This window comes from Falco biarmicus, chromosome 15, assembly GCF_023638135.1.
Source record: "Falco biarmicus isolate bFalBia1 chromosome 15, bFalBia1.pri, whole genome shotgun sequence".
Classification (NCBI taxonomy): Eukaryota; Metazoa; Chordata; class Aves; order Falconiformes; family Falconidae; genus Falco; species Falco biarmicus.
Window position 1 is genome coordinate 1,034,747 of NC_079302.1, and position 27,730 is coordinate 1,062,476.

Below are 27,730 nucleotides of genomic sequence, written 5' to 3' on the forward strand. Positions count from 1 at the left end.
ATCATTAAGATGTTTCCAAGAAAATTAATTGAGAGACTCATTAAAAATAAATTAAGAAAAATGTGTTGCAGAGCGCCTGCTCTGAGCTCGTAAATCACGGCTCAAAGCTCCAGGCCGCTGCACAGGCAATTAACACCAGCCAATTTGTTTTATCCTGACTGCGAAAATTAGAAAGCAGACATGGAGATTAGATTAGGGATGTCTGTCAAGCGGAACTTGGAGTGAATATTTTAGGATACAAAATGGAAATCAGGAAAACAAAGCTGGGACTTCATTTGGAAGAGCTGACAGGCAGAGGTGGGGAGGGAGGAGAGAGATTTAGATGTTTTGTGTTTCAAGGAGCGGCACCATTGTCTGTATTTAGATATGCACCCATCTCGCACTCCCACTACCAGACAGCTCTCCATTTTCATCTGCGCATCGCCAGTCCTTTGTGGCTGTGCGCACAGATACCGACTGCCCCTTTCGGGAAGCGTGAGCTCACATTGAGAGCACGCTTTGAAGTTGCTGTGTATTACGTAGCCTGAACCGACATGTCGCCTATGCATACTCTGATTACACACTTGGATTAGCAAACACAGTACAACTGGGTGAGACCGCTGCCTGGGACTTAGTCAGCTTTGTGCCATTAGCACCCCTTTGTCCACCTCTAGCACCTTCCATCAGAGGATCTCAAACTACTTTATATTCATGAACTGAACTGCAGAGCCCTTCTGCAAAATGAGCAAGTGTTATTATCCCTGTTTTGCACAGGGAAGCCAAAGCAGAGATAAGTTAAGGTCTTGTAACTATGTGAATGCATGCAGCAGCAGACACTGTATTTGTGCATACCAGTACGTGCTGGACACATTGACGGTTAGCTGTGCAGCCCAGCATCCAGCCACGACGGCAGCAGAATCAGCCACGGTGCACACGAGGGGACAGTTTGCAGACATCCACACTGACAGCTAACAAAAACGCAGGTCGGAGTGTCCTGCCTGTGGTCAGCTGTATAGCAGGGACAGATCGCTCCTGGGCCTTCTGCTGCTCAGGTTCAGCTGAGGCTGGCCTCTCCTGCCGCTGCGCGTTGCTCCCTAGCAGCCATCCTAAATGGCCATTTTTGGAAAGCAATGATCATGCTCTTGCACACAGGAAACAGGAAAAACCCCTGGACAGGGCAGATTTTAATCCATATTTTCTTTGCTTTCTTACCTCATGCCATCTAGACAAGTCCGATGCTCATGTCCCGAGGTCCAACTCCGTAACACGCCTGATGGTTTTGGGTGGCATTTTAAAAGAACGCTCCAAGTATCTGAACTGTTTAATAGCTTAGAAGTGCACTCCTGCATTTGAACCTATCCTTCTCTGACAGCCCCTTCTTTGCTGTCCCCTCCACAGAATGGAGGGGTGCTGCCTTCCTGCAGCCACTGTATGTCAGTTCAGTTAAATTTCAGTATTTAATGTGCATGTGAATTATGTACACTCCCCAGAATCCCATCTGGTTTTGACCAGGTACATCTACTGGCACCAGTGTGGGTCAAGCCCACTGATGGAATGGTTTTGGCTTGTAAATTCTTTTTATTTTGCCAGTGCAGTACTTCTGCATCTTTTAACACGAGGAACTTCTGCCTTCCCACCAAATGTAAGCCCACACATTCATGTACATGCTTTCCCTCAGCCCACCCCAAACGCTGCCTCAGTCTCTCCATGTGGGTTCCTGGATTGTGTGGTCTCTGTATCAGTGTCCCATGTACTGCAATTGAGAAAATGGAAAGCAAAAATCAGTTCGGAGTAAAACCCAGACGCAATCACCTTAATATGAGCAAGCTCTTGGCACGTACAAAGCAGCACAGAGGATGGTGAACTCCAGCAAGTGTGAGATGCCTGTGTCAGGAGTTGTTATAGTGTTTTTACCTAACAAATGGAAGAAAACAATGAAATGATGGATTAAGTCATTAATGATAAATTCATGCATGCAGGGATGGGGGGACAGCAAAGGAGGCGTCCCACCACCACTGAGATTCTGGGTGCTGTGCAGGCAGGACTCGGCTGCAGGCACATTGACATCAGGTCACTGCAAAATGTAAAATCCCACTTTCAGGGCCAAAGCACAGAACACTGCTCCTGCAGTGCAGAGACCTGTCCCAGGAGCATGGGCTTGCTGGGAGACATGGCAGTCTTGGAGCTTAATCATCGGCTTGCGGGTGCTTGGTGGAAGCTGTGGGCTAATGAATCAACACGATTGCTGAGTTAGCAACAGGTACACCTCAACAAGGAGCTGTGGTCTCTTCGTGGTGGCGGGAGCTCGTGTGCTCCTGGTGCTCGTGGTGCAGGGGGATGTTGGAGCCCTGGGTGAGGCTCCAAGAGGAGCCACAGGCACTGCCTCAGCCTGCAAGACTCAAGTGAAGCCGCCTGTGGCATTTAGTGGAGGAGAGAGTGAGGGGTAATCTGCTCACACATCTGCATGTAAGCGGTTTTGTGGAGAACAGCGTCGATAACAGAAGACTCTTAGATCTAACAGGTGAAAGTACATCTCGGTCTGATGACTGCAAGATGAAACAAGCCAAACTTGAATGAGCATGTACATTAATAGTTGGCAGAGTAAACTGAATGCTACAGGAAATGTGCCATCAGTGGACATTTAAAACAAAGTTTGGACAGCTTGTTCCATCTCTGGTCACCCAGTTACTGACTCCAAAGCAGACGCTAATTCTGGTGGTCCTGTGCTGGGGTGGGAGATGCCACGCTGGGTCATCACTGCAGCAGCTGGTGCTCTGAGCCAGACACAACCATCCTGGGGCTTGTGCTCAAAGAGGTGATCCAGGCTGGGTAAGCTATTGTGGAACTATTGAAAGAGATCTTGGGCTGAGAGCTTCACTCAGGTTTTTAGTCCTGCTCAGAGGGTCTGTTTGTGTGTGGCAGGTGAGCAGAGGTCATGTGTGCTTCAGTGTTTCCAGGCTGAGTGGACCATGGATGTGATCATCTCCTACCCAGGCTGAACTTCTGAAACACTTCTGTTTTGCATGCTGACCCTTTGCATGAGGGTGCATTTAATTCAAATGTTTGATTAACCTCCTTTCAACTATTTCTGAGTTACGGAATGAGTGGAAAAATACCTGCATGTAAAAAAATTACTAGTGTTAAAAATAATTCTAACCACAGCAAAAATAGCTGCTTTTTTGTTTTGTTTTGTTTTGTTTAACCAGTCTTCATCCTCATGTGGCCCAACTCCTTCCCGAGAAACAAACACTTGCAAATACAACAGAAGTGTTTTTGAGCATGCTCGGATGGTAGGTATATGCTCAGCCTATGGCAGGGGGGAGAAGGAAAAAGAAAGTGGGGGGAAGTAAGCACTAATGGAAACCCAATCTCATTCCGCTCTCTTCCTCAACCTGAACATGAAGTGATCTGTGGATGTCATTTGTAAAAACAGAAGTTAAAAAGAATTCTTAAAATAACCAGACACCCCACCACCACCACCCCTGCCTTACATGCACCACAGAAATCAAGCACATGCCTAAGACCTGGTAAAGGTGAAAATGGCAGCTGTGGTAACACCTGGCATCCCACAATTTAGAGGTTTCATGCTTTTTTATTGTTCTGCAATTTTTCAGCTCTACTTTGTGTCTATGCTTGTTTGCTGAGACCAGGATAGTATGAAAGATACCTCTCCCCAGGCTGCACGCACCCTCCCATCTGCCAGACATGCAGTGCAGAAAAGAAGATGCCTCTTCGTGCCTAAAGAAGAGACACGGGGAGGCTTAAAAAGAGTGACCATCAGTGTGCAGGAGGCCAGGCATGGGAGGGCAAGGCTGCAAAAAGGAGTGTGAGGCTTAAACAAGGGCAGAGGATTAGAGAGGGGTGTGTGGTATGTGGTAGTGCAAAAAGAAGGAGCAGTCCGTTAAGAGTTTTGAGGCCAGACAGCAGACTGAAAAAAACCGCATGAGGTCCAAAACATAGCGTGGGGGGTATACAGAAGGGGAAGGGGTGGCTGGAGGGGGTGCAGAGCCTGAAGAGTCAGGGGAGGTCTGTAGGGGACGGTGAGGCTGGCAGGAGGGGACGACACACAAGCAGCTGTGTGGAGGCAGAGAACTGGAGCCCAGAAGACAGCGAGACTGAAAAGGCAGGGGAGGCCAAAAGGGGAGGGAACGGTCTGGAAGGGAGCCAGGGGCTGGAAGCACTGGATGCTGGAGGGGAGGGGGCAACCCCTTTCGCGTGCCGGGGTCCGAAGGCCGGGGCGGTCGGAGGGGAGCGGGGCCACGAGGGGGCGGTGGGCTGGGGGCTGCGGCGGCGGGCGGCCCAGGACCAGAGGCCGAGGAGCACAGGAGGCGCAGTCGCAGGCGGCAGGCCGGGCCGGGCGGCTGCTCACGGCCACGGCCACGGCCACGGCCACGGCCACGGCCACGTCCGACAGCCGCCTCGTCCCGGATCCCTCCGCGTTGCTGCCGCCGCCCGGCAGGGGTCGCTCGCGGCCCGCGCTGCGCCGCTCGCCGGGACGGCGGCTCCTCCCAGCGGCCGCCGGCGCGAGGCGGCTCCGGGCACCTTTGTTCTCCCGCGGCCGCCGCCTCGCCGCCCCGGGCGGCCCGTGCCGGCCCGTTCTGCCGCTCCGCGCGTCGGGGCGCTGCCCGGCCCGGAGGCAGCCCCGAGCCGTTGCCGCTAGACGGCTGGAGCGGCCAGGGCCGCCCTGCCGCCGCGGCCGCATCTCCCCCACCGGCCTGGCCAGGACCCTCCCCGGGGCCGCGCCGTGCTCCCCCGGGCGCAGCCGGGCCGGGCCGAGGAGCCGGGGGCAGCGCTGGGCCGGGGCGCGGAGGGAGGGGGGCGGTGGGTCCCGACCCGCCGGCGGGTTTCGTGAAAGGGAAAACGGGAACAGGGTTTGCGTTCGTGGAATTTTAATGCGCCTTGAAGGTTATTGCTGCGCAGTTGCAGCGCCCGTTTCCAGTTGTGTGTGTGCCGCGGGAGCGGGCAGCCCTGGCCTGAGCCCCCGGCGCTGGGCCGGCTGCAGGGGGCCGCGGCGGCGCGGGAGGGCTGCGGGCGGCTGGGCCCTGCGCCGGAGGGTCTCGTTATCCTTCCCGGGGCCCTGCCGTGACAAACACTTACTGAGAAAACATGGCACCTCTTAAGAGAGGGTCCCCTCCAGAGACGGGAGAAGTTAAGCGCTGCACGTGTTAAAACAGAGTAGGGGGAGACGGCCGCGGCGGCAAAGCCAGGGAGGAACCTGCCCTGCTGCGCTGGGCTGAGAGCCCAAGCCAGATCCTGGGGCAGAGCCGCCCCCGTGCCCCACTGCCTTGCCCCCTGCCCTCCCCAGGGGCACGGGCGGTGGGCTGGGGGCAGCAGGGAGGCCGGGGGGAGGGCTGGGGGCCCACCCAGCCGTCACACAGAAGCCACCCTTTGACGTTCCCATTGCTCAGCGCCAGGTACCTCGGCTGGTCCCTGGCACGACGACGCAGGTGCTGGTGTTGGAGGAACCGCCGGGGGCTTCGCTGAGAGACCAGAGGCTGCTGCCCCCTGTGCCTTTCCAGTGCCCTGGGGGGGACAGGCCCAGCGTCACAGCAGCACAGGGCAGGGGCCCCTTGAGACCATCTAGTCTACCCCCCCGCCCAGGTAGGGTCAGCGGGTGCAGGCTGTGCGGGGCTGTGTCTAGCTGGGTTTTAAGCACCTCCACCCAGGATGAGAGGCACCCACAGGCCAGCACGGGAGCTGCCCGGCGAAGGTGAAGCATGCACCATCGTGCTGGGGCTGCCTCCTGCCCAGCACCAGTGTGCTGGCAGTGCCTCTCTCAGTGCTGATTGTATTTACCCCATCGTGGCAACCTCTTCCACTGCTGCTACTGCAAGCTGCCTCTTGGTTTCTTATGTCTGTGGGTTAAGGACATACGTAAGCTGTGTAGGAGCTGCTGCGTGTTCCTAGGAGGAATCATGAGCTAGAAATGAGCAGAAAGCAGAGATCCTGCTGGAAGAAGGAAGGCGTGAGTGAAGGAAAAGCAGTGCTGCTCAGGCCTGGTCACAGAACACGAAGCCTCAGTGGTTCTTGCAGTTACTGAGCTGCTGGGAGGTGGATGGTGCACCTGGACAGCTGCATCGGTTTGGGCTCTGGGGGCCTCCTCCAGAACCAGCAGCAACGGCAAGAGCAGGTGGCAAAAGACAAGGGGAAAACAAGGAGGCTGAGGAGAGACAGAAACCCGAGGGAGCCGGTAAGCGAAAAAAGCCTCCTGTGGTGGGGACCACAGGGGGAACCTCCACAGGGCAGGTGGGCATGGGAATCCAGAAAGAGGCAGAAAGAGAGGATCCTAATGCCCTTCCTTTCCTTGTGGTTAACCTTAACTCTCTGGCCAAAAAGAAAGGAATATTCTAAGACAGAGAAAAGAGAAAGCATCAAAAACAGGAGAGACAGAAGTCAAGGCCATACTGCAGCTGCGTAGAAAGCCTCATTAGCCCCACTGGCACAGCAATAGTCAGAGAAAAAAAAATCAGGAGTGATGCAAGGGGTTTGATTGCCAAGGGAGGAAGCCATCTCTTGATGTCTTCAAGTCTAGTTGAACACCTGTCTGAAGGTGCCTTCGTTAAACAAGTTACTGAATTTGGCAGTAACATGGTGAAATTTTCTTGACTGCAGGTACAGGTCAAACTGCGTGATCCCTTCCTGCTCTGTCTGTGAACCTACAGAAAGAAAATGCAAAGAAGGACTAAGAGAACGTGCCATTATTTGTGTTCATCGATAATGACTTCACATCAGTGTTTATCTGCAGGGACTCCAGCTGCATTCACTGGCTAGGTGTGCTTGTGCTGAAGGGTGAAAGGTGAGTGGGAACCACCCGGCAGAATTCTTGGGCAATGAAGCCAGCTGCTACTCAGCACTGAACTGTGCAGGCTGCATCAGCTGAAGTGTGTGGGCCTGTCCCTGTACCACGTGGGCCATCAACGGTCCTGTGTAACGGTGGCCTTTGTACTTGGTATGGTAATGAAGGTGGGATCTCCAAAGGAATCCTTGCAACAAGGTTGAAAGGGTGACCATATTCAACGGGCGCCGGTGTTTTCTTGAAAGAGGCTTGGTGTCCAAGTGCAGGGCAAATGCGGGTCTGCCTGACCTGACCAGAGTTTTGCTTCAGTGGAGAGCAGGCTCCGGCGCTCTTCCCACAGTGTTATGCAGCCTCTCACATGGGACTGCTGCTCAGTGACGTGCCTGGAAGAGAACAGGGCTGCAGTGTTGTGAGGCTGATCTTAATTCATCATTTCTTGTGTTTCAGATGTTTAGCAGCTGTCGTATCTTGAAGGTATGAGACAGCCAGGTGGTCTTAACCCTGCTGAAGTTCTGGGGCATTTGCACTTTCTTTCTTACAAGATTTCGCTTGCAGTCCCAGCTGCCATCACTCTAGTCCCTTCTCAGGAGTGAGGGCTTGGGGCTGTGCTAGATAAAACCAGATATAGATGTAGAGATGGTTCTATGGAAATGTTTGCTCAGTGCCCAGGAGCAGCCCAAAAGGCAAACTGACTGTTAAGAATTATCCAGAAAATAATGGAGAACAGATCACAGTTATGCCACTGAATAGATCCATAGTGAAAGTTGCACTGTGATTACTATATGCAGCTCTGGTCTGCCTCTCTCAAGAAAAATAGAGTTGGAAGTGCTTCAGAGAAGAGCAACAAGGATGATCACATACAAAGAATATTTTCCATGTGAGGAAAAAGTAGGTAGTCTCTTTGGTCTGGAAAAGAAATGACTGAAGAGGATTATAAAATTGAGTTTGGCATCTAGAGGTTGTCTGCAGTATGATTTCTCGTTGTCCCTTCAATGTAAGAACCGGCGGCACCCCATAAATTACCAGGTAACAACTACAAAACAAAAAAAAGTTGTGGTTTTTTTTTAATGTCGTATGTTGTGTCAGATTGCTTCGCACAGGACAGGATGTGGTGGGCTCCCAAAGTTTATATGCATTCAAAAAGAAATTAAACCTTTTAATGGGAGAAAAATATCCACTTATGTTGATTAAATTCAGGACCCCACTTTTGCTTCTGAAGCCTCTGAGCTGTAGATGACTGGAGGCTCACAGAGTATTCTGAGCAGCACCGCAGTATCTCTGCCCTCTTTTTTACGCTGACCAAGAGAGCAGTTCTTGGCTACTGTCAGAGATGAGGCAGTGAGCTAGACAGACTTCCAGCTGATCGCGGAGTTTTCTTTCCTTCACTGCTCCAGGCTCCTTTGCAAGGACTGATCCTGCCTGCTCTCAGTATCAGTCTGTTCTCCTTTTTTAAGGAGCTGTATCCATAAAGCCTAGCTTAAAAATTTGCAGTGGTCCCCCGTGTCAGGGCACAGGTGAGCCTTCATAGACTAATCCGCTTCTAAGTAATGCTCACTCTCAGCAGTGGCAGAGCTGGCAGTAAGGACAGCAGAAGCCTCTGTGTCTCAGTCCCTCTCTACAAGGAGCTGCCAGGGTGTCTAGCCAACACCTCCTTTGCTGTTGAGTCAGCTGGCCCACTTCCACGTGAAAGCCTTGCTTTGTCCTCACTGGGAGCCCTGGGGCTGGGTTTGAGGCACATGCCCTCCTGCAGGTCAGGGAGCCCCTCTGCCCTGGGCACAAGCGGCAGCGTGGGCCCTGGGAGCTGCTGCCTGGATGCGGCTTGCAGGGTGCTGAGGGTCCCTGGGGCATGAGGGTTGCCCAGTGGCCTCCTCAGGGGACTCGGCCAGGCCAGAGGAGTCTCAGAGAGCAAGGTGCTGCTGCCCACAGCTGGGAAGTCATCTGCTCCCACATCCATGACACATGGGCTTCTGCACAGCCCGATGGGTCTGGAACGTGGGGTCCTGTCTGAGGCAGCCTCACGTTGTGCTGCATGCCTCCAGAGGACATCACGCGGGAGAGGCAACGCTGGTCGGCTGCTGCTCCGCAGGGGGAATGCGGGGGTCCCGCAGGCACCTGGGTTTGCCACAGGCACTGGAGCTGTGAGGTGTGCACTCACCTGTGCTGAACGAGGGGTGCCTCAGCCAGCGCACTTCTCAAGTTCTGGCCTCTGGAGCAGGTCGGGGAGCAAGGTGCCATGCTTGAGTGACAGCGAGGGGGGAAGGAGTGTAAAGAGACACAGCAGAGAAACTGTAGTAGCTCCCGGGATGTTTGCAGCAATGGCTGTTTACACATGCACTGTTACCAGTGATAGTGGGTAACATCTGTGCAGTTTTCTAAGAAATGTTTGACCATTAATGTTTGGTGAGACTTTTTTTTTTTCTTTTTTTGCAGAGTACATACACCAGTTTACAGCCATCTCTAACTGTATCCAACTTTTACTGTCACAGAACTACAAGTGGTTCTTGTTGCTGTGGTATGTGTGTGGGAGGCACCCACCCAAGCACTGCCTTCTGACGTGACACTGCTCACAGCCCAGGATCCTCTAGCCCTGCAGAGATTTTTCCTCCACCTGGAGGAGCGCCGCCAGCCATCCTCCCCTCTGGGCTCTACAGCTAACAGAGGTCACTGTCAGCCCTTTCCCCACTCTCCTATACCTCCGCACAGCAGTGTCGGTGCTTACCTTCTCAGGGCTACATGGTCAGACGGGGGGGGCACAGCAGAGCCTGCTCAATTGTCCCAGCCAGCGCAAGTCTGACTACACAGTTCCCACTATGGAAATAATGAGAGCCCAGTGTAGAGCTCTAGCAACTATCTGGTAGTTTTTCAGCAGGCTGTGGGTTTACCAGATTTGTGTAAGCATGCTGCTCCTCCTTTGGTCAGCTGGAGTGCTGGTTTTGGCCACAGCAACTGGTGTCTGTCAGGAGCTGGTATAAGAGCCTGCAATAGGTTGCAGAGAGCAAGATGGGTCACAGTGGCTCCCTGGTGGGTACCAAACTGCACTGTTGTTCTGCCACACACAGTACTGGGCTCTGTCCCTTTTCTTGTTTTCACTGCCGTTCCTGCAAGACAACTTCAAATGAATGAAATGAATGACTGTTTTTTGTATGATGACGTGATTCCAAATGCCCCACTGCAGATGCGCTAGCCAGATTCCAAGAATCCATCACCAAACTGCGCTGTCTCCTTCTGCTGGTGGAGAAACTGAAAACAGTTTTTTGTAGCTACGCTGAAACTTCACAGTTGATTTTAAGCCTCTTAGACAGCATAATACTGAATGCAAGTTCCTGCTGAGGGCTATCGACTTCAGTACGTGCCAAGCTGCAGGGAACACCCCGTGCCATGCCTTGCATGTGACAGAACGCTTCCCTGCACCAGCAGTGTGACTCAGATCAGAGACCAGCTTCCTGGGATTTCCCATCAGCGTCCTTTAAGACTGCCATCCGGCAGAAGGGATCTGTGCAGCCACAAGGTGAAATGCACCAGGCAAAAGCATCATCTTCACAACACACAAAGGGATTATGCACAGTCTGAAAACAGCAACACGCTGCCCCCTGCTCAGGGGTGGAGACATACTGCCTGCTGGGGCCCTGGGGATGGAGGAGGCTAGCCCTTCAGATGTCGCTTTCCCAGGTCAGGTGTGCTTCTAAGTGCACACCATGTCAAAGCAATTGCACGTTCTTCTAGTGTAAATCCTAACCTGACTTCTCTCAAAGCATCTGCTCTCATGCTGCCATGATGCTAAGGAATGCCTGCATGGTGGAATGTGATGATATACCTCAAATATTTGTAATAAAGAGCAGTGGTGGTTTGGTGCTGTAGGACCCCACCAAGGCCACAGGTTATTCGCAGCCCCCATATGTTAAGAGCAGCAGGCAGCATTCAGTGCTGCAGCTGTGCTTTGGTAGCACTGGTGACTGATGTGCAGGCAGCATCACAGTAAGAAATGTAATTGCTGCTTATGGGATCCATATTGTCCCCAGTCTGCTCTGTGCTTTTGTCTCTTCTCACACCTACCTTCTTTCACAGCTGTTCCAGTGTGTCAGTTCCATAAAAGCTCCCAATATATGAAACTGATGAGACACATTGTAGGTCTTCTTAAAGCATCCAGATGGGTGCCCCTTTAGCCAAGCCCTTTCCTACACTCTCCCAAGTACCAACACAAGTCAGAGAATGCAAGAGTTTCCCTTGGCACCATTCGTTGGTGGGCGATACGGGCCAGCCACCCGAGCAGCTCCTGGAGGCGAGCTGCTTGGTGCTGTTCCTGTGGCCACTTCAAGCAGTGCCGCTGCTTTCTCACACACTTCCTATTCTGCTGCACACAGCTCTCTGGAGCAATCTAGTGGTCACAGAGCCTCCATCTTTTTATCATGCAGTGATTCTCCTACACCATTACTTTTGCATACCTTCCACTGCAGAAAAGAAGAGGCCAATGAATGTTCAGCCAGCACTTCCCTTTCTTTTCTCTGTTAGATCGTCCTGTTTAGTGGCAGAGCATGGTAATTGGCCAAATATCATATTAGAGGCATGGTTTTAACAAGGGTAGCTCTGCCCAGCCACACGGTTCCACACGGTAAACATGAATGCAGCGACTGAAAGGGGCCCCTGGTCTAGTTTGGAAATGCTCCCCGATTTCTGGAGTTCGTTAGTACAGCCTCAAAATTATGGACTACCACACTTTCCATTCTGAATTAAAGACCATCTACTAAAGACTCTCACTTCAAAAAACAGACAGGCACTTTCTAATATCAAGCAAAATGCCTGAAGAATAAATTGCTCCTATCAGAAATAAAGCATTTTATTTCTGCCACAAGCAGAGAGATCTGTGCTTATAAGTCTCTCCAAAGGCAACTCCATCTTTCCTGCTTTCCTCTCATTTTCTTTTGATGCACCGAGCCTGCATACTGCAGTGCTGTGATTGGATTCAGCTTTGGAGCAGTGTAATTGTAAATATTCATTGGAATCCAAGCTAGTTTTCCCAAGTCTCTCTTAAAGGCTCTGCAGCTATACAAACAGCCGTTGCTCTGCATTAGCCTCACAGCCTGGAGGCTGCCTATTTCTCCACAGCCCCAAAGAATGCTCCTTCAGAAGCTGCATGGAGAGAAATCAGCCTTGCAGATCATTTTGGTCAATGCTTTATTATTTTCTTTATTCCCTCTTTAATGTCTGTGTTGTAGAACTGGCTCTCAGACCCAGGTACCTGGTGGGGTTCCTCACCAGCATCTACACAAATAACACAGTTCACCTCCACTTGCAGTTCCCACTGGCTGTGTGTGTTTCTGGCCCCATCTGCCTACTGATGGTGCTGGGATGTCTGTGTGAGCTGCGCTGACTCCTGGTACATGGTACACAGCATATGCCTGTGCACATTACACCCTCCCAGTGAGAACCCGTAAGCCAAGTGGGTGCTGCGCTGCGAGGCTCAGTGGGTGGGCAACGCACATCTTGCTACGAACTGCACCCCATTGGTTATTGAGAAGAAAGCAGATAGATCAACCACTGATACCCAGGCAATTCTGCCTATCCAGCTACTGCAGTTCCATGACTGCACTCAAACAGCAGGAGGTAAACAAGGGGCAGTGGACTCCTACAGCCATCAAGGAGCAGAGGCGAGACTTTTCCATCAGTCAGAGCCTGACCTCCGTGTTGCTTGGGCCAGCCACTGCACAGCAAGACTACATGCCATCAAGCTGACCTTGCTCTCCAGGTGGTCTCTGACTGATAGCCACGTCCTGCACAATTCATTTGCAAAGCAGCACATGGAAGAAACTGCACACAACTATTCTCCCAAGAATGGAAATTGAATCCAAAAGTTCTGATAGCAAATCTACACTCCCATCTCTGCCTCATCTACTCTTATGTTTACCACCAAGGGTGGAACTGCAGTGCTCAGACCAAAGCCTGAGGCACAGCAGCACATGTCATACAGATGGTGGTATCAGAGCCTTCATCACCCTCTGACATCCTCCAGGCTCCACTTGCTCTATTCAGCATATGTTAAAGCACATGTTTTGGCTACTGGGTAACCTGTGACCAGACAAGTAGGTAGTAAAAGGGGGAAAATCCAGCTTTCTTTCCGCATGCCAGTTCCTGAATGCAGCTCAGCAAACAAGTCACCTACCAGTTCCAGTGGAAGCAGTGCAGACTGATGGGTGTATCGCTAAAGGGAGCAGCTCAGAGGCTGTCAGCCGCACAGTTCTATTCCTTGCTGCAGCACTGTTCCTTGATCCTTGTCTGATTCAGTTGGGGCCCTGGCATCAGTTCTCAGCCACCTGCACCAAGGCCACTGCTCACCCCATGGAGCATGTCTTTGCCCAGGAGCATCCCAGGCAGCAGGCTCCTCTGGAACATGTGAAGGAGTGCCAAGCCGCCAGCCCAGTATGTTCAGGTGAGTGCTAAGGCTCCAGTATGAGAGATTAGGCGGGTCTCCTTAGTTGTGGAGGGCTGGAAGGGGGGAGTCTGTGTATATGGAGATCTTTAGCCCACAGCACTCAGAACCCTGTTCCCTGAGAAGAGAGATGAAGGAACATCACTAATGAGGAAGACACATAAGGATGAATTTACATGGGAAAACACTAGTGTGTACTCCCCAGCAAGCCCCTCCTGTGAACAAGCCTGCAGGAGCGTAACAGCGAGGTGGAAGAATGCTCCCACAAACCAGCACCGCTACTCAGCATGGGAACGCAGCCAGCACTGCTGGAGATGTGACACCACCTGAAGCACAAAGCTGGGACTAAGTCTTGTGGAGATCAGGTGAACCCCAGTAGGATGCGGGCACACATCCCAAGACTCAAGTGCGGTCACTTGGCTAGAAAGGGGAATCAGCCTGGGAAATGATGTGTTGGTAGCACGTGAACACTAAGGGAGACTGCAGTGGGGCTCTGAAGAAGGTAGAGCTGGGTTTCGAGGTGTGGGCAAGGATAGATTTAGGAAATGAGCAAGGCTGGCATGAACCTCAAGAGGCTGATTGCCCATCTTCCAGTTCTAAGCCAGGGGAACCTACAAGCACCCTGTTTTTTGTTTATCTGTCCTTAAAAAATCCACAGGCTCCTGGCAGTCTGCTCATGTGCTTTGTTCTCCTCCCCATTAGAAAACTATTCCTAACCTGAATCTTTCTTGATGCAGGCTGTGTCCCTTAGTTCTTGTGTGTGCCTTTGTGGACATGGAGAACAGATGGCTTTGTTCCTCTTTCCAGGCGCTTCTCACATGCAGCTGGTGGTGTGATTTTCTTCAGTCATGCAGGAGAAAAATCCAAACAACAAAACAGCCAGATCAGAAACAACGAAAGAAAACCCATCTAGTGGAACTCACTGCCACACAAAAGAGACAGCAGCTAGGAGTACCCTGTGAGAACAGATAAATTAATGAGGCCTTTATAAAGACAACAGCTCCCAGAGTCAAAATAGCTTTGCAGAGAGAAATGCCCTGCTCCAGCAGATCTAGATCTCTTTGTGGTATCCACCAAACTGTCCTCTTTATAGCTTTTCCCACCACAGAGATGGGCACCTCAAGGCTAACTGCCTTCAGATGTTGTGAAGGAGACTGCCCTGGAGAAAGTCCAGCCTCCAGCCGAAGGGAAAGAACATGGAAAACCTCATGGTCATGAGCTGGGGCTGGATGCTGAGATGCCCAGCGGCTGAATGGTGGAAGGAGCCAGTCCCTGGGGTCGCTGTGGGAATTCACCCTCTCCTCTCCCAGCGCCTTTCTCCCACCCACAGTACAACGCCGCGTGGCTGGTGGCTGCCTGCCGGGAGGAGCGTGCCAGAGGACCGGGGGGAGCGTGCCAGAGGACTCCCCGGCCTTTGCAAGTCTCTGGGCTTTGTGCTGCCACCCAGCCCGGAGCACCAGCAGGGTCCCTGGCATGAGAACACAGCAGCACTTTTTCTGCACAGCCCTGGTGCCGAGAAGCCTTCCTGGCACGAGCTGGAAGCACAGTCCTTCCCTTCCAGCTCCATTTTCCAAAGCAGCAAGAGTGGTGTTCTTCCGAGCTCCTGCTATGATGATTTATCCAGGTCACGGTGAGGACAGCTGGCTAACTGAGGTTAACAGCTTTCTCGGTTTCATTTCAAAAAGACATTAGCATGGGGGCTGTATTAAACAACGATATGCCAAATCCTGATTCATTCACCGGGAGAGCTCATGATCAGGTGGGGGACTCAGCTGACAGGCAGGGCTGTGCTGCTAGCCTTTCCTTGAAGGGCAGGGCCATAACTCATGCTCCCAGTGCTAAATTACACCTGACACTCCTTGCAGAGGGCTTCTGGTGTGTGCAGCCTGCTACAGGCATCCTCGGACTGCCCACTGTGGGAGCCCAAAGCCCCCCAACCAGGAGATTTATCAGCAACCACGTCCAGCTCAAAAAAAAAAAAAAAGAAGATTGAGGCCCTTCTGTCTGGAAGAAGGATGATGGAAAGGAAACATGACAGAACACTATAAAATTAGAAGTGTCACAGGGAAAGTGACTAAGGAATGACTGTTCATGGTCTCTTCCAATAAAACCACAGAAATTGTCAGGGGACAGGTTCAAAATAAACACAAGGAGGTGACTCTGCATCCCACATGTAGTTAAACAGTGGAACTCACTGCTACAAGACATTGTAGAAGCTGGATAATATCTGAGTTACAAAAATAGTTTGACAACTTGTGGGTGAAAATTCCTCAAGGGCTGTTAAACACAAAGACTCACACCTGGGCTCAGGAAACCTCTTCACCACAGAAGGTGGGCGAGCATCTTGGGGTAATATCATAAGCTTCCCTTGTTTTTCCCAGGGGAAAAGAGCTCTTTCCCAGGCACAGGCATGAGCTGCTGCCAGATACAGAGCTAGGCAGAACACTGTTCTGAGCCAGAGTAGTGTTATATTTTTATATAAGAGGCTTGTTGAGTACTTTATTTGGGAGTTTTGTAGGAGGAAGTTTAGAGCTGGGCTCTTCCACACCAAACCCAAGCAGCTAGGCTCAGCTGAACTTGGTTATCAATGAATGGAGGGATAGGATGGTAAGACCAAATATAAGGAGAATGAGAAGTGTAATTCCTGCCCTGCCATGCTGTCCTTGCACAGATCAGTACACAGTCACCTGCATACATACGCAGTACCAAACACGGGCACGCACTGACACATGTGCAGATTTGTTTGTCCTCCACCATTCACACATGCAGACAAAGGCACATGAACTTCCCGCACCCAGCCTTCACTAGTGGGCAGTCGGAAAACAGACTGGCAGCGTGCAGTGCAGCCCACCCACTGCGCTGTCCCTTCACACACAGAACAATGGGTGACCTGGCAGTAAATGGAACACCGTCTCGTTATTGCCTTTCAAATGAAATGAACATAATCATTGTGTCGTGTTCACATATGGTGCAATATAGATATTGTTCATATATGTTCATATCATGTGAACATATGTGAAACAAAATGTTTCCACTTTGACTAATAAGGGGACATCCCCTCCCTGATTTTAAAACACCTCTGAGCTGCTGCTCAGACAAACCAGCTGTGCTGAGCTTATTGCTGCTATCCGGCATGCTGGTGCCTGATACTCCAGTATCAAGAGTACCTGGTTTAGTCTTTCAGAACACTGAGAATATTTAACTATAAAGTTAGAATAGACATAATTTTTCTGGCTTATGTGGTGCTGAAAGAGGTGAGAAGTGGGTACTATGGAGGACAGATGCAGGTTAAGCAAGTAATTCTGCAGTGTGTAGCAGCAGTAGCTGCACAGATTTTCAGGATCAGCTCTCTTCACCCTCTGTTCGCCGTATGGATCTGAATGACAGCTCGTGGTCAAAATCCACTCATGACTACAGGTGGACATCACTCAGACAATGCTGTGGCTGAGGAGGTGGGGGGGTGACATGCTCTCCCAAACCAGATTCACATGCAGGAGGAATACGGTGTCTGAGCAAACGGCCTGACTCCTGGCAGCCTCTGAAATACAGGGATAGGAAGAGAGGAACTGTAGCAGGGCTGGGCAAACGGAGCCGGCACAGAGAGGGCTGGCACAAGCACTGCCCAACAGGACTCCTGTCAGGTCCGCAGGGCGATGAGGGTACTCCCACCCTAACTGTCTGCCTGTCCTGGAGCAAACTGAGGATTTCATCCCCAGCAGCACAGTGGAATAGATCTGAACAAGCCTCGTCTCGTGGCTCGCTACACATCCTAACCACCAGCTAGGACACTGCTGTCCTGGGAGGGATTTTCTCTGCTGGCCATCCTGTTCCCTTCTCTCCAAGGTCAGCAGCAGGAGCACCATCCAGAATGCCTGTGCATTACAGCAGCCACATCCTCAAGTGCAATCTTAGCACCTATTTACAGTCAGCAGAGCCACAGCTGTCTCCTCGGTTCCCTGGACCTTCCCCTCCTTGCTGGGATTTGACAGACTTTGCTTTCGCATCTTTAGCCCTTCCTTATGCTGCCATGTAAACGAGAACAGTAGATTATCACTATTGCTCTGAATGCATTAAATGAAGTTCCCTTCCCAGCCTGGGCTGCCAAGCTAGGGTGGACTGGCATATTTTCCTACCTGCTTCTGAGCTTCCTCCTGCAGCTGGTGGCTGGCCTCCGGGTCTTGGCTGAGCTGCTGGATTCGGCTGCATTTCTGCTCCAGTTCTGCCTGCCTCTCCCTCTGCTTGGTCTGCAGTTGATAGATCCTCTGCTCTTGAGCATCCAGCTATTGACCCGCCCAGGGAAAGAAAGAAAAAATGGAAAAAAAAATCAATTAATACTAAACGGCTTAACAAAACCCTGAACAGCAGAGGCCTGATGCTGCTGGGGGTGGGGATTGTTGGGAGGAGACACCCCCCCGCACACATTAGCTGCAAAAACCTGATGTTCTGGGGACAGGAAGCCAATATGGTAGGTGTGATCTGACACGCACGCCCGTGGCAGCAGCGGTATGTCCAACTCAGGGACGGCAGAGACTCTGCTGCACTGGGGTACCTGCCTCCTCTGCTCACGGAGGGGGTGTCAGGCAGCCTGGGTGACAAAAACAAAGAGCAGCTGAGCAAAAATAAAGTTATTCTAACTAATATCTAAATAACCAGCTCCTGATCAATCCAGCTGCATGCTGGGGCTCTGTGCTCCTCCACTCTGCACTGAGGACCGCTTCCCCCAGGCCTGTCCGCCACCAAGTGATGGGGAAGTGGCACGCCGGTACCCTGCAGCTTGGCCATCCACCCCTCTTGTCCCACAAGGCTTTGAGGGCTCAGTATTTCCACTTCTTGGCATCCCAGCTAGAGTTTACACAGGAGGGAGCAGGAGAGCATCATGAATGTCAACCAAGGAGCAATTAGCATGACAAGACGGAAGTATCGATCCATTAGAGCTAGCAGTGCTGCAGCAGTCCTGCGGTGGAGCAGCTCCCCGGCTACTGACCCCGATGTCTTTGCAATGGGTGTCTCGGGGATGCTGCTCGCCTTCTTCCGACGGGTGAGAGATGCTGCAGCCAGTGGGTGCAAACGGGTGGGGCAGGGGCAAAGGCTCTGCGTGGCTCCTGCCCTGCTCAGGACAGCGAGGCAAGAGAAAATGCTGGCCACACAGCTCGAGAATCAGTCTGCTTGATGTTTTAAATTCAGCATAAAGAAATGCCCTGCGCTGCTGGCCAGGGGCTGTGCGATGCCTTGCCATAGCCAAGGGTCCTACGGGCAGTAAAGTGATCACTGCAGGTGGGAACAGCACGCTGCTTTTACTGCACAGGGGTGATTGGAAGCAGCCCTGTTTAATGAGGAAAGGGGCTCTCCAGAGCTTGCTGATAACACTAACGAGGTAACATGCAGGGGACAGACACTGCAGACATCTCACTGAGACTGGATGAGAGCAGTGCCTGTGCTGCTGCTTCGCGGTGGTGCAGGAGCAAGGCAGAACACACAAAGAGCAGATTTCTAGAAGAGATCTAGTGTATTCTTCTCCCCTGTCAGTAAGTCCCATTAGGTTCTGTGTCTCTTCCTAGAAACAGCAAGAGCAGAGGTCCGAGGGCCCACAGGCACCGAACTGCCCAGGACCCTGTGCCTGTGCTCCTTGCCCAGACCTGTTGCCCTGCCCCATCCCATCAGCCAAGGATGTTGAGCCCTGTCAGCAGCACCAGGGACATCCCGCAACATGCGCAGTGATGGAGGTGCCTAATTAATGTTCACTAAACCTAGAGAGAATTTTGATATTAATTAAATGCTAACTGATTAGTAAAACATATTTACTGAAGATTGTCACCCAGCTGTCAACATTCAATAAATACATTAATAATCATTTTGCATGTAATTAACATAAAATGACATTAATGTCTACATTAAAGATGTATTGGAGACATTTTATGTAGTAGCCTGCATTCCTCCAAGCTGTATTCACATAACCCATTCAAACCCACAGTGAAGAAGGTTACCACTGTCCAGCAAAATGCCCACCAAAAGAGAAAAAAGAAAACATTTAAATTCTGAGTGGATCTAAGCGCGGGCACTTGTGCCTACATGCCTGTGCATTGCAATAGTAGAGACCAGCTTTGTGCTGAATACAGGATCCAGCAGTGAGTGCCGCGTGCTCTGAAGAGCAAAGGAGATGCTCTGGTGTGGGGCAGCGGGGACTGCTGGGCTCTGGGGCTGCTCTTGCTCCGCTGGCAATGGCAGCTGGCTTCCATCATGACGTGAACATGGGGCAAACTGAGTACTAGAGCTGTTCTGCAAGTTCTTGGCTTTGTCTTGGTACAAATGTATCCGACTCTTCCCACGCTCGGAAGAATCCCCGAGGCTCCCATATGGTGGTTTCTTCCTCTATTTGCCAGAGAGCAGAACAAGCACTGGGGCAGGGAGGACTTTTCACATGCTGCTTCATGCTGCTTGGCACAGACAAAGCACTTTCTCCCCCCTCCCTCTCTGCTGTGTAAGGTGGCTGGCATGTGGGTCTGGGCTCCTGGGCTGGGGTGCCCACTCGGCCTCGCAGCCCCTGGCATGATTCCACAGCAGCTCTCGACTGCCTCTGCCCGCTTGCGGAGGCTGGATGAGCACCAGGGCAATGCCTGGCAGCTGGGAAACTGGCAAAGCCAGACCTTGGCTGTGGCTGTGGTCTGGGGCACGGACCAGCTGGCTGCCACGCCGAGAAGATGACCAAATAGGTAACATAGTGAAGCACCTAGGGAGTGCTTGTTCTCCTTCTCTGAGAGGGCAGGGAGCAGCAACATACTTAAAATCCATGCAAGGACTGATCTCTGGCTGGCTGGCCCCCGGAAGCACCCTGGCCAAGGACACAGCCATCCCCTGAGACAGCCGTCTGCCTGACTGGGCACAAGCAGCACAGGCTGGCAGTGGAGGGGGCTGACAGGCACGGGACACCGCTCCCCTCCAGCAGCCCCAGCAGCCCAGCAGCAGTGGAGCCCCTGTTCCCTCCAGTGGCAGCGCCCACGCGGGGGGCCATCCACGGGGTAGGCAGGGCACCGGGGGGCTGCACCTCCGCACGACCACGTCCCAGCTCCCGCTAACGGGGGAGCCGGTGGCACGTGCCAGGCAGCTGGCAGAGCAGGCACAGGGCCCTTGGCGGAAGGCTGGGCACCCACTGGTGGGCGCCGGGCTGGATGGCTTCCAAAGCCTTGGGCTCGCAAAGCTGTATCTCCAGGGTTAATCTGAGATGGATGAGAGACCGAGAGGAAACAATGTCTCCTCAGCACACAGGATAAACACCTCCTTCCCCCAGCTGCGAGGCAGGTGAGCGGGTTTTGGAGGCAGAATAATTCTAGGATTTTCAATGTGATGAGTCTCTGTAGCAGCTCCCCGGCAACAGAAATGGCTGTGACAACAGGGGATGTCATATGGATTCATGAAGCAGCGTCTGCCTCTGGGTCCGAGTTAGCTGAGAGGACGCATCCTGCACAAAGCAGCACTGCTGCCTGAGCTCGCCTCCTTCCCCTGCGTGCCGCTCAGAGACAAGCCCACCTTCCCTTCGTCCCTATGCAGACCCATGAAGCAATTTGCTTGCTGCAGGAAAGAAGGTGGCATGTTTAAGGCGAACATCCCCCACCCCCACCCCCTCTCCTCTTATTTAAGTGGAATCAATTGTGCCATTTCTGCTTTGCTTTTCAAAAGCAATTACTTTCATGTCATTTCTACAGACATTCACAGAGAGCGAGAGAGTGAGGGCTTGATTATCCCCCCTCCCATCCCCATCCTGTGGCTTCCGCAGTGGCGGTGAAGTATTAAATTAAATGAGGTGTCTATGGAGCGGCGATGGTTTCAGGTCAGAGGCGCTATGGAAAGCTGTATGCTGCACTGCTCCTGTATATGTAAATGGATATATTAAAACCACTGATGTCAACTTGCAGCACTCATCTCCTCTGCTCTTGGGTGATCAAAGCTGATTGCAGAGGCAATTACTGCAAAGGAAAAGAAAATCACGGCCTCCTGCTCATCCCTGAGCTACCGGCGTTTTTAATTGCTTAGTGTAGCTGAAGCTGCCTCTCCATCTCCCTGGTGTACACACACACACACACACGCATGTGGGAGCAGTGCACGCCATGAAACATGGACAGGAATTGACATTTTTGGGGATGGGCAGTGAGAAGTACCCCAAGCAGGGGAAGACCACAACATGAAAAATAATGATGCTTAAAAATGAATTAAACCACTACAGCAGGCAAGGTTGTATCTTAGCAAGCTGCTGGATCAATAACACTGGGAGAAAAATCAGGGCAGCATAATAAATGCCCATAAGACTGCCTCTCTCATTCTCTGCTTTGGTCCTAGATTCACAGTAAGAATTCTTCAGTCTTTTACAGGCTGTAGCTAATCAGGCTCCCAAATCCTCGTGACGTAGATAAGAACCGTGACCCCTGTTTTACAGCTGAAACAACTTGAAAGAAAGGTATCAGTGCCTGCCCTGAGAAGCCCTGACTCCTCACCTGCTCTTGCATGTGTATTTCACATGCACTTCCACATGAGTACCAGCAAAGGCAGAGGACATTGTAATGTAAGTGCAGCTACACCAAGCCACAGCCAGCACGGTTTCAGGGACCAGGCTGAGCTGTCTGGCTGCACCACTGGTAGCACCGGGTAATTTGGTGCTGGCTAGACTTCAGCTGTGGGGCACCGATTTCACGTGCTGTTCATTCAAACGGCTTCTCTCCATGAAGGGTGGAGAGCAGGGTCAAGCCAGGTGCCTCCTCATATGCCATCCTACGCCTGTTTCCCCCGAGGCTGCGCACCAGCATCCATTCACATGCCGGTGTGACGCTGGTGCCCAGTCTCCTCGCATGGGCATGCTGTGCTGGGAGGGCATTCTGGCTGGCTGTGGTGGGCTGGCCCTGGCTGAGCGCCGGGTGCCCACCCAGCCGCTCTGTCACTGCCCGCCTCAGCCAGGCAGGGGGGAGAAAACATAACAAAAGGCTCGTGGGTCGAGATAAGGACAGGGGGGTCACTCGGCGCTTACTGTCACAGGGAAAACAGACTTGACTTGCGGAAAAATAGTTTACCATTCAAATCAGAAAACCACGTTCCCCCGACCTCTCCCTTCTTTCCAGGCTTAACTTAATTCCCGATTTCTCTCCCTCCTCCCCACAAGCGGGCAGGGGACGGGGAATGGGGGTTATGGTCAGTCCATCACACGTTGTCTCTGCTGCTCCTTCCTCCCCACTCTTCCCCTGCCCCATCACAGGGTCCCTCCCAGAGGAGACAGTTCTCCGTGAACTTCTCCAGCGTGGGTCCCTCCCACTGGCTGCAGCCCCCCAGGCACAGCCGGCCCCAGCAGGGGTCCTCAGGGAGGGGGGCCCCAGCCCTGCCCCAGTGCGGGCTGCCCACGGGTCACAGCCCCCGCCAGGCATCCCCCTGCCCCTGCATGGGGCCCGTCCCGGGCTGCGGGTGGGGATCTGCTCCCCCATGGGCTCCGTGGGCTGGGGGCACAGCCTGCCTCGCCGGGGGCTTCCCACGGGTGCAGGGGAATCTGCTGCGGCACCTGGAGCCCCCCCGCCTCCTCCTGCACTGACCCTCGTGTCTGCAGGGCTGTTGCTCTCACATACTCTCGCTCCTCTCTTCCACTGCAGGTTTTTTTTTTGGCAGACTTCCCCGCTACCCCCTTTAAATCTGTTATCCCCGAGGCGCTACCGTTGCTGATGGGCTCAGCCTTGGCCAGCGGCAGGTCCGTCTCAGAGCCGGCTGGCGTTGGCTCTGTTGGACATGGGGGCAACTTCTGGCATCTTCTCACAGAAGCCACCCCGTAGCCCCCCTACCAAAACCTTGCCATGCAAACCTGTTACACCAACACGGTGTGCTGGCTGTGTGCATGTGCTCTCTGCATGCACATCCGCACGTGGTCTGAGGCAGAACTCTGTAAAACGTAAAACGTAAGATCTGTCACTGAAGTGTTATAAGGGGGCAAGGAAGTCAGTAAAGAAGATGGGGGCAAACAAAAGACCTATCTTTCCACCTGAGGTAGGAATACGCTTTTGGAAGAAACAGCTTCCAAGAAGCATCAGCCAGCGCCTTTGCCTCGCATCCAAGCTATGGGTGTGGGACCTGAGCGGTGTCACCAGCTCCTGCCTGAGCACCTGGCACCTGCTCTGGGATTATGCACTGGCAGCTTCTTGTGATCCCCCCCAGTCACTAGAAATGCTGGTGCAAACCAATTCCTGACATTGTGCCATGATGTAATGGGACTCAAAGCAGGCCTAGATGTTCCCCCGGTAAAACCCCATCACCCCACCAGCTGCCTTGCACCTCGGACGGGTGTGCTAAGGCCGGCAGAGGCTTGAGTCGTGGAGCCTTTCTGGCAGCCCACAGGTCACGCACCCACAAGGGCACTCCCAACTGTGATCACATGCGAATCCTGCCCACATGCTGTGCCCAACCTAGGGAACAGGAGAGGATTAGGATGTATCAGTAAGCACAAGTTAGTAAACACAGGTTAGAACTGTGTTATGCCTGAATAGGTGCTGACAGCTGTGCTGCTGCTGTGCAAGCATTTGTAGAAGTGCTGTGCTGGCCTGGCCGTAGGGAGGTTTTCTGTACAGCTACACTGGAGTAACTCACTGCAGCACCTCACAGAACAGTAAGACAGCACCTTAAGAGAAGTTTTGCTCCCCACTCAGCCAACACGGTGCTTGCTGGAGGACAACAGGAGAGCCATGCCTTTGGGGACCCTGCTTGGAGGGAACAAACTGCTCGAGTGAGATGAAAGCAGCTGTCTTTTCTGCAGGAGTAGAAGAGACCAGGCTGGGGAGGAGCACAAGCTGAGGGAGCCTGGGCACTCTGGAGGAGGAAGGCTTGCCGCCTCCTGCTGCAGAGCAGCCCCTCTCCGATGGCCCTTCCCTCTGGCAAGCTGGGCTGGGGGTTGGTGCCACCGTCATGGCAGTATGCCAGTAGCCGCAGGCCTGCATCGAGTGCGAGGGCTGCGTCTCGGCGTGGGACCTTCAGCGTGCCACCCCGCGGAAGCCCGAGTGCGAGGACGGTGCCCAGGATGAAGCGAGGAGAGGTGCCGCCTGCGGTGCCCTGTGCTGCCAGCAAAGCAGACAGCATCGCAGTGTCACCGGGGGTGTCCTGAGGGAAGGTCACAGTCAGCCCTGATACAGCTGATGCCTCTCTGACTTAAGCTGCTGGAAGCACCACCATGGAAGCGGTGGCACCACACACAAGGCAACAGAGACCCTAAGAATTTATTTTCTGCTCTAACTGAATTCTCTCAAATGGCTGCTATGCTCCTTCAGGCTCGGCTGGGCTGGGTGGCTTTCTGTGAAAGCTATCCTGACCCGATACCTGGGGAATGAACGACAGACCCAGAGAAAAACAAACACTGCAATGCGTGGCCAGAACAAAAACTAGCAGCAATTCCCTCTCCAAGGCAGATGAATGGAAACACCTAATGATGAAGGCAGATCTGCCAACGCATGACTGCATTTGGGAACCATGAATCAGGCCCCAAACAGCAAGTGTTTACCAAACTGTAAGTGCTAGGTTACTTTTTCTTCTGAATTTTTGACCCTTCAGGGCTTCACTTTTGCACTTTTCTCCTGAAGCACTGGACAGTGAAGCAGTTTTTTTAAAATTGCAAACAAAGCCTGGGACTCTGCTCTTCCTGCTTGATTCTACAACTGGAGCTTCAAAAAACCCACAGAAAATCATGAAACCCAGAAGCAAACCCTGTGATCTGCTCAGGCTGCAGGAACGCTGGGGGCCTTCGGCAGTGCCTGCCCAGAGCCCTCCCTGCCCGCTGGACGGGCTCTGCCACGCATTCTCCTCCCTTCCTTGTGAATCTGTATTTTCAGCCCAAGGATGCAATTCTTTTTTTTTATGAGCTGCCTGTCTCTTTTTGTTTAGCCCAGAGTGCTCAGAGCCCTTCCCCCACCTCCTTTTCCACCACTGCTGCTGGTTTTATTCAATTCAACACTTGAGGGAACTGCAGATGAAATGTCTCTGAATCTAAATTGCCAGCGATAGATCCAACAGCCTTTTTCCCTCTCCCCCTCCCCACGTTCCCCTCAGACAGAATGCTTGAGCATATTGCCTCCGCCTCACTCAGCTTCAGCTGCAAAATACCAACGCCAGGACAGGAACCCAGCGGCGGGAGCCCACCGACCTCCAGAGTGCAGGCAGGAGTGTGGCACCTGCCCTGGCACGAGGGGGGCTGGGACTGAAGAGGCAGAGGCCAGTTGCTGCCTAAAAGCAACCCGAGTCCGACAGGACCCTGCAGGGCCACACTGCGTTCTGCTGACGGCCACCTGTGTGGGCACTGCCATTGCCACTGCCACGCACGTGCCCTGCAGAGTGCAGGCACTTGCTACGCTGCCTGGGTCCCCCGTGTGCAAACAGCTGCTGCCTGAAGCTAAGTGGGGGCCGCTGCGGCCAGCCTCGCTGCTGCACAGGCATCGGACCAGAAGCAGGCCCACCGTGTCTGGAGGGGCAGCAGGCAGCGCTGCTCTGTCAGCACACCTTCCCTTACAAGGCACCATGCAGAGCCTGGGGGGCCAGTCCTGCTCATACCGCTGCAAGCACAGGGAAGGGAGTGCCGTGAGGGCTGTGGGTGCTGAGCCAGCAGCTCAGTGGAGAGGAGGTCATCCCGTCTGAGCAGGTCATCACCCTGGCACTGGCCTGAGGAGACGGGAAACTTGCTTTTTATTTGGGTGGGAAATGGGGGAGAACTCTCGCTACTGGCAGTGCCTACGTGCCCAAGCATTCACACGCTTAGTATGGGGCACATGATGCCACGCAGGCAAACGGCATAGGAAAGGACAGGAAAGGATGGGAAAGGGTAGGAAAGGCACACTCTTTGTTAGAGAGGAACCTGTGCAGTTCTTGCGGAAGGACTGCACATCTCTGCAGTAAGCAGAGGACATCTGCCCCAGCCTGCAGCCCACCGCTGAGCTCTGAGGACAACTGCCCGACGGAGCAGTGCTCAAGGCGGCTCTGTCCTTCAGCTCGACTTGGTGCTTTGGGAATGTACCTGCAGTGTGGGGGGAGGTGGGGTTTCATCTTCACCAGGAATGAATATTTCTTCTCCAGTGCCTCAAGGCAAAGCTATGTCAGTGAGTCTGTGGGGTCAGGAAAGCTCCCTCTCCTCCTGCTGCTGCTTTCACCACACTCATGCTTTGGTGAGGGGCAGGAATGACACACTCGGGGCATGCCCAGAGCCTGGAGCATGTAAACATAACCTGAGGGTGGGGTACAGGACAGAGGAGAGCTTTCCCTGCCAACTCCTGCAGCCTCTGGACATGTTGCTGACAGCGATGGCATCAACTGTAAGGTCTGAGGGAATCTAGAATTGCTTAGGTTGGAAAATACCTTTAAGATCATCAAGTCCAACTGTTAACACTGTCAAGCCCATCACTAAACCATGTCCCAAAGCACCACATCTACGCATCTTTTAAATCCCTCCAGGGGATGGTGGCTCCACCACCTCCCTGAGCAACCTGTTCCAGGGCTTGACAACCCTTTCAGTGAAGAGATTTTTTCCAATATCCAATCTAAACCTCCCCTGGCACAACTTGAGGCCGTTTCCTCTTGTGCTCTCGCTTGTTACTCGGGAAGAAATGCTGCATGATGGTCTCCTTGCCCCAGTGCTGCCTGGCCCCCCGGGCTTCACCCACAGCCTCTGCAGCAATGAGTGTGGCACGTGGCATGGTGGAAATGGCATCAAGTCCTTTGCTAAGGGAGATCTACGCAACCCTCTGTTTCCATTTGAATGGCTTTTCATTTTGTCCAGTTCAATGTTTAGCGATTGTTCGTGCTGTCTGGAGAACCTTTGATTAAATCTCCTAATTTTCGGCTAAGCTTTTTCTTTCTGTAGGGCAAACCCTTGACCTTAGAGCATAGAAAAGTAGTCAAAAGGAAAAATAACAAGGCAAAGAGGAAGGAGGGGTAAAAGCTGGGAAACACAGAGGAATTGAAAGCTTGAAGGAGTCACTACACATGGAAAGAGACGCTTGCAGCCGTCCTGCCAAACAGCTCCCTCCACAAGGCTCGGGCTAACGGCAAGGACCTGTGTTTCCCGACCATGCCTGCCCACACTGCTGGTGCTGCTCCACCAAACAAGAGGGCTGGGCTTCAGTGATGCCCCCGAATTTGCTCCTTGGCAGGGAGAGGGGAGAGCTGGGCAGCAGTGTTTTCCATTTCTGTGCAAGGATACAGAAGCACTGAGGTCTTCCACGACCGTGTGTTACAAACAGAGGCTGTGGGGCTCGCACCGGTAGCGAGTGCTCAGCAGGGAGATGCGTGTGTAGAATGTTCCATCATTTTAAATCATGCCAAGAGGCACAGGTAGAGCAGAGAGAAGACTGGAAAGAGCAGGAGTACTTTTCTTTGCAGACAAGCAGAGATCGGGGTGCTACGCCAGCCAGGGTTTGGCACGGCTCCTTCTTGTTTTCATGGCATCCACAGGGCTCTGCCTGGGGATCTCTAACCTGTTCCCCCAGACCTGAAACGGGGCTGGGTACAGAACTACAGCCACAGTCACACAAACA

At 52.9% G+C, this 27,730-nt stretch overlaps 1 long non-coding RNA gene across 1 annotated transcript in view; it reads right to left on the reverse strand.

Annotated features, from left to right (window-relative positions):
- Positions 1-1,537: 1,537 nt before the first annotated feature.
- LOC130159272 (uncharacterized) overlaps positions 1,538-27,730 on the reverse strand; it is a 124,348-nt gene continuing 98,155 nt past the window's right edge. Inside the window, exons 6-7 of the long non-coding RNA XR_008825685.1 lie at positions 17,333-17,479; positions 1,538-1,732 (exon numbers count right to left, since the gene is read on the reverse strand). This is a non-coding gene — a long non-coding RNA (uncharacterized LOC130159272). The remainder of the gene's footprint in view (positions 1,733-17,332; positions 17,480-27,730) is intronic.